Source organism: Equus przewalskii, chromosome 14, assembly GCF_037783145.1.
Source record: "Equus przewalskii isolate Varuska chromosome 14, EquPr2, whole genome shotgun sequence".
Classification (NCBI taxonomy): Eukaryota; Metazoa; Chordata; class Mammalia; order Perissodactyla; family Equidae; genus Equus; species Equus przewalskii.
Genome location: NC_091844.1, coordinates 21,835,027 through 21,842,512, shown reverse-complemented (window position 1 = coordinate 21,842,512; position 7,486 = coordinate 21,835,027).

Genomic DNA, 7,486 nt, shown 5'->3' with positions numbered 1-7,486 from the left:
TTCCTCCTTCTGAATCCTGCCCACAGGAAATGGATAAGGGTTTGAAAACATAACAGATGATGATAATAAAGCAGCGTTGATACATATGGATGAAACACTTCATGTTTTATATTGCTGTTTTATACACAATATGATTTTGGTCCTCATACCAATCATGCAAGGCAGGCAAAAGGACTGAGCTTATTTCCATTTCACGTAGTTTTAAAGAGGGAAAGTGAGGTAACTTCACACAGAGGTGGGATTAAATTGTCAGGATTCATACACCAAATCTAAACCTCCTTCCAATTTAGTGCAGGGCTCATCCTTCTACTTTTACAGCAGCATGGAGTTAAACTACAGCATTTTGTCTCCATTCTATATTTTCTTCCTTTCCTTTTTTCTTCCAGAGACAATTAGAAATAAAGGCATCCAAATGAGAAAGGAAAAATTAAAATTGTCTCCGTTTGCAGATGACATGATCTCATACATCAAAAACTCTAAGACTCCACAAAAAAACTGTTATACCTAATAAAGGAATTCAGTAAAGTTTCAGGTTACAAAATCCACTTACAAAAGTTAATTGCATTTTTACACACTAACAGCGACTATTTGAAAGCTATTAGGAAAATAATCCTATTTACAATAATATCAAAAGAGTAAAATGCTTAAGAAGAAAATTTAACTGAGAAGATGAAAGATACATACACTGAAAACTATAAAGCATTGTTGAAACAAGTTAAAGAAGTATTTCCCACACAAATAATGGGAAAGGTGTCCCATGTTCATGGTTTTGGAGAATAAATATTGTTCAAATGTCCTTACTGCCGAATGCAATCTACAGATTTAATGTAATTCTATCAAAATTCTAATGGCATTTTTCACAGAAATAGAAAAAACAATTCTAAAATTCATGTAGAACTACAAAAGACTCCAAATATCCCAAGCAATCCTGAGCAAGAAGAACAAAGCTGGAGGCATCATACTTCCTGATTTCAAACCATATAGCAAAGCTGTAGTAATCAAAACAGTATGGTGCTGACGTAAAAGAGACACACAGCTGAATGGAACAGAATAGAGAAGCCAGAAATAAACTCACACATACACATTCAACCGATTTTCAAAAAAAGAGTCAGAATACACAAAGGGAAAAGGATAGTCTCTTCAATAAATGGTCTTGGGAAAACTGGATATCCACATGCAAAAGAATGAAACTGGACCCCTATCTTACACCATGCACAAAAATCAACTCAAAATAGATTAACGACTTAACCATAACACTGGAAACTGCAAAACTCCCAGAATAAAATACAGAGGAAAAGCTCCTTGACATTGGTCTTGGCAATGACTTTGGAGATGACACTAGAAGCACAGAAAACAAAAGCAAATGTATACATTTAGACATCAAACTAAGAAGTTTCTGCACAGCAAAGGAAACAATCAACAATGAAAAAGCAACCTATGAAATGAGAGAAAATATTTGCAAACCTTATATATCTTAGGAGGTTAATGTCCAAAATATTATATTTTGGATATTAACTCTTACAACTCAACAACAGCAAGAACAAGAAACCCAAAATCCCAATTAAAAAATGGACAAAGAAACTGAGTAGACATTTTTCCAAAAAAGAGACTTACAAATGGCTAACAGGTATAGGAAAAGATGCTCAGCATCACTAATCATAAAGGAAATGCAAATCAAAACCACAACAAGATAGCACTTCACACCTGTTTGGATGGCCATTATTAAAAGGTCAAAAGATAACAGGTGTTTGCAAGGACATAGAGAAAAGGGAACCCTTGTACACAGTTGGTGGAATATAAATTGGTAAAGCTATTAGGCAAAAGAGTATGTCGTATCCTCAAAAAGTAAATATAGAACTACCTTATAATCCAATAATCTCACTTATAGGCATATATCCAAAGGAAATAAAGTCACTATGTCAAAGATATCTACATTCTCATGGTTATTGCAGCATTATTTGTAATAACCAAGATATGTAAACTACCTAAGTGTCTGATGATAGATGATTAGATGAAGAAAATGTGATGCATACACACACACACACACAAACACACACACACAATAGTATAGTATTCAGCCTTAAAAAGAAGGAAATCCTCCAATTTTTGACAAAATGGATAAAAATTGGAAGACGTTATGCTAAGTAAAATAAGCCAGATACAGAAAGACTAATATTGCATGATCTCATGTACAAGTATTATCTTCAAAACAAAAAAGCCAAACTTGCAGTACCAGAGACTAGAATAGTGGTTACCAGAGGCTGGGGCATGGGGGAAAGTGAGATTAAAAAATATTCCTACAGAATTGTGGTTCTGTATCCAGCTGCTGTAGGGAGGGGGTCATGGGAAGCTATTGTTTAATGGGTACAGAGCTTCAGTTTTGCAAGATAAAAAGAGGTCTGGGGATGGAGGGTGGTGATGGTTAGCTCAGGGCCAGTCTTCCTCAGCAAAAAGAGGAGGATTGGCAGCAGATGTTAGCTAAGGGCTAATCTTCCTCAAAAAAAAAAAAGTTTTGGTATGATAGTAAGTTTTATGTTACGCATATTTTGCCACAAGAAAAATTTAGGATTAAAAAAAGGGAAAAGCAGGCAGAAATCCTTCATGTCGTGTTCATGGATCTGTAAGGAGGTTTCCAGATGTGATAGAGAGACAATAGCTCGCTTGAAATTACTTGCAAATTGCGTAGTACCCTCCCTCTTCCCATTTGAGGAGAGATCCAACTGCTTCAGCAGAGACTTAAGAAAACTTTTATCAGATGATGGTAATTTAAAAGTTATCAAAATCCAAAGGTTTCATTGTTAGATTTGCATGTTAAAGAGCCACATCTAATGCCAATAAATTATAGCATTTGCCATCCAATCATTACGAGTAATCTGCTGGAGTTAGCAAATATTCTGTTTAAATGTCTACGCTTGCCTCTCTTAAATTTCAAAATACTCTGAATTTGCAAATCCATTTCCTTCCTCATTTGACAGTTAACAATTGGTGTCTAGAGAGAGCAAATGGCTTGGCCAAGGTGACACAAATGCCTATCTTTCATTCTAACTAAAACTGAGGACCGCCAGATTCCTTATTCTCATTAAGGTCAGCGGACACCTAGAGCTTTATGAAATAATAACTAAGATTTATTATGAGCTTAGTATGTACCACTGATTTTAGTGCTGCATACATAACGGCATTTCTCTCTTTACAACATTATCATGAATAGTGCTTTTTAGTTCTCACAGCAGTTTGTGAGTTGATGCCTTCATTTTACAGGTAAGGAAAGTGAAGCTTATAAATGTTGACTTGCTTATGATCAGATAGGAAGTGACAGAGTCAGGTTCGGACTCAGGACTCTAAAGGCCCAGCACTTAACCACTGTATCATTCATTCTTGAATTATAAATGAGGACTGAGCTATAGCCATGGGTGCAGAAGGTACATTTGATTTGATTCAAGATTACAGTGCTACATGGCACAGAGATGTAAAAGCATCCAGAGGCTTCGAGCCCTATGAAGGAAACTGCTACTTCAAATCTCTTGATATTACAGTGTAATAGAAAGGCTAAGGAGCTAGTTATTACTATTAATTTTTAAACTAACAGTAAGCAGATGGTAGAGATGTATCCAGCCACTTAAAACAGACCTTCAGAAAAGGGACAGCTACTATCCTGGCCTCGCCACTTATCAGCTGGAAAACTTGGGTAAATTACTTAATCTCTCTTCTTCTCAGTATCCTCTGAAACCGATCACCTCTCGCCTACTCTGTTCCTTTGCTACTGAAATTCCAACTTTCTCTCCTATGCTCCTTTCTGCTAGATCGTTTCAAAGGTCATTTAAACATGATAGAACAGATCCTACTAAAAATCACAGCGACAGAAACAACTTATCCCAATATTTCCTTTCAACTGCAGCTCCGCCTCTCTGTCCCTCTTCACAGCAAAAATACCTCAAAAGTGTCATTTAGAATTTTTATATCCATTTCTTATGTACTAATCTCTCCCTTTTAAAAAGGGCTAAAATGAAGTATGGCATACGTTAAAAACTGGTGATGTAAAACAGTCTATTAAGCAAGGAGGAATAAAATGAACATCCACATTTTCACCTTTTGGTGTAAGAAATGGAAAGTTCCTAGTAACTTTGGGGTAGACTGTGTGCTGCTGAGCCCTGATATCCCCCCCCAGCAGTACACAGAGTTCACGTTATTGTGCTAATTGTCTCTTATTTTTTTATAGTGTTAATATATGTATGCATTCCTAAATACTATCTTGTTTGGAGTTGACTATTTTTGAAATTTATATTACTATAATAGTTCTGTGTATATATTTTGGTAACTAGCTGTTTTTACTAATCAGAAGATTTTCTGAGATTTAACTATACTGATATGTGTGGCTGCAGTTTATTACTTTTTCTGTTGTACATTGTCCAATTATATAAAGAGATACTAATTTATTTGTCCATTTAACCATTAATGGACATTTGGGTCGTTTCCATCTGTACTATAAACAAGCCTGTTACGGTCTTTAACATATAACCTATGCAAACAATTGCAAGAATTTCTCTGCAGTACACCCTTAGGAATGGACTGGAAAAGTGTTTAAATTTACCTGTAATGCAAAATTTACAAAGTGTTTGAGCCAATTATTACTTGTATCAGCATATGATGAGAGTTCATTTTTTTGCTCTAAAACCCTACAGAGATATTACCTGACATAAAAGTTTTGCCTATACTTTCAAATCATTTGCTCAATTTTCTACTGATTCTTTTGAAAACTTTATCATTGATTTGCAAGATTCATCTATATATTGTACATAGCAATATAGTGAGAATGAAATATATTACAGTATCTTCTCTTGTGAATTTATTTTCATTTTGGTTTCTTGATCAGCAAGTTAAGTATCTCAATCTTATATTTTGTGTTTCCTTTCCTAATTAAGTCTTTAATCCAGCTTAAATTAAATTTAGTGTATGGACTGAGGTGGGACAGCCAAGTATCCAGTAAAATTCACTAAAATGGTTCTCCCTAAACCCATTGATCTAAAATGCCTGATCTATCATTAATTAACTTTCTATATATGGGTGGGCTATTTTCTGGCATTTATGATTTGCTGTTTTTTATGTCTATCCTTATCTTTAACACACTGTCGTTAAATAGACATAGACAAAAGGTCAAAAAAGCAAAAACGTGCAGGTCAGTGAATGATTACAAAGCCATCACTCATGTAACCAATACTCAGATTAAGAAACAGAATTTTCCCAACACTGCACAGCCCTTCTTGTGCCTCTCCCTAACTCTAATTCACCATCCTCCTCAAAGTTAGTTTCCTTATTTCTACAGCTATAGTTTTTCTTATCTTATTGAATTCTTTAAATGGAAGCATCAGCCATTCATTCTTGTGTGTCTGGTTTCTGTCATTCAATATTATAGTTGAGCCTCTGTGTAGCTGAGAATGGTATTTGCTTGAATTCACCAAAAAGCGACAATTTCATTAGTAGAGAATTATTTCCACAATCTTTCTCTCTAGTCTCTGTCTTCTTGCCCTATTGTTATCTAAAATATAATTTTAAAAGAATATCCCTGAGAAAAGTTTGTGTTTGTACACCTGTGAGTAAACTGTTTTTCACACAGATGCTTTTAAATTTGGACACAGCTATCTACAAGTTCAGTGAACTGGAAGATATGTGAGTAGAAATTATCTAGACTGAAGCACAGAGAACAAAACAAAATTATATATATTTTGGAATGCAAAAATTTGATTATATGTATATGTGAATTTCTAATTAGATAGAAAAAGAATTGTGCAGGAGAAATATTGAACATCTAATGGTATAAATATTTCCAAAATTGATCAAAGACATCAAGCCACAGAATCATGAATCTCTATAATCCTCAAGCTGTGTACCAAAACACACATACTGTTGCAGGTTGGGTTCCCTAATAAACTGAATCTGAGATAAATATTTGCATACAGGAAGTTTATTAGCTCTTGAGATTAACACCTGTGGGAGAGTAGAATAAGCAGAATTGGTCAGAGGGAGAGGTTGAACTGACATGGAATTTTAAAGGGTTCAACTAACCCCATGGGGATCTCTAGAGTGAGGGTAGCCCTTCAGAGTTGTTCTGAATTGGAGGATAGGGGCAAGGCCTTTATATGTCTGCATCAACCAGGAATTGAATGTGAGTAGATCCCAGGAAAGGAGTGTGACCTTGAGTAAGGTGAATCTCTTTTAAAGAAAGTCTTAAAGATGGACTCAAATGAGTCTACAGTTGGCCCTTTATATCTTTATATCTGCTGGTTCTGCAATCACTGATTCAATCAACCACAGACTGTGTACTATGTTTATGATCCTTGGTTGAATCTGTGGATACAGAGCCTATGAATATGGAGGGATGACTAACATATTTGAGCTTTCACAGATTTTGGTATCCTCGAGGTGTCCTGGAACCAATCCCCTGTGAATACTGAGAGACAACTGTGATTACCAATACTCTTAGAAGCTGGGAGAATGAGTGCTTCAGTCCTGGAGGGAAAATCTGGATGGCACGTAATACCATCTACTACACACAGACACACCTAGGCACCCTAGTAAAGCTGCTGAAAACCAACTTCAAAGAGAATATTTTCAATGCTATCTGAGTAAAAAGGTCATTACATTTAAGAGAAACAGACTTATGACTGACTTCTCATTAGGAATGATAAAAATGAAAAAAAACATGAATAAAAGCCTTAAAGTGTAGAAAAAAGAATAATTGCAACTTGGAAATCTATAACACAGAAAAAAAATCCTCAAAAGTAAATGTGAATTAAAACCATCTGTAGACAAAAAAAGAGGGAATTTGTGGCTAGCCCAGCAACACTAAAAGAAGTAATATGAAGATTTCCTCAGCAAGAAAATAATAATAATCCCAGATAGAAAATCACAGAAATCCGAGAAGGAATAAAAATAAGAGAAGGGACAAATGAGTAGCTATATGTGAACACTCCCTAGATTGTTAGTAATATTCTATTTATTTTTTTATATGGGTGGTTTTTACAGGAGTTTGTTCACATATTAAAAATACTTTATGCTTTACCAGTATAAACTTTGCAGTTTTTTATACGTATATGTATACTGCACTTACATAACACACTGTTAAAATAAAATGGAGACCAATCTTGAAGATTCCCCATGCAAAGTCATTTAAGTCACATAAAGTAAACCTTAGTCATTTATTTCATAAATGTAAGCAGAATGTAGGTTACTTCTTGTAAATGCCTCTAATAATCATGAATCAAACTTAGGCTATCTTTCTAAATGGTATAAGGTAATAACTTTTAACCAATCCCCTACTGTCTGGAAATCCCCATTGTAATAACCAGTAATTGTAAAGATTAAACAGCTTCCTCATTTTCACCTTACAAGCCATCCCATAACATCCACATCTCTGAACTTCATACCAGTTTGGGGTTTGAAGTCTCCTTGTTCACGAATAGTCTGTTTCTCACTCAGTAAAATATTCCTA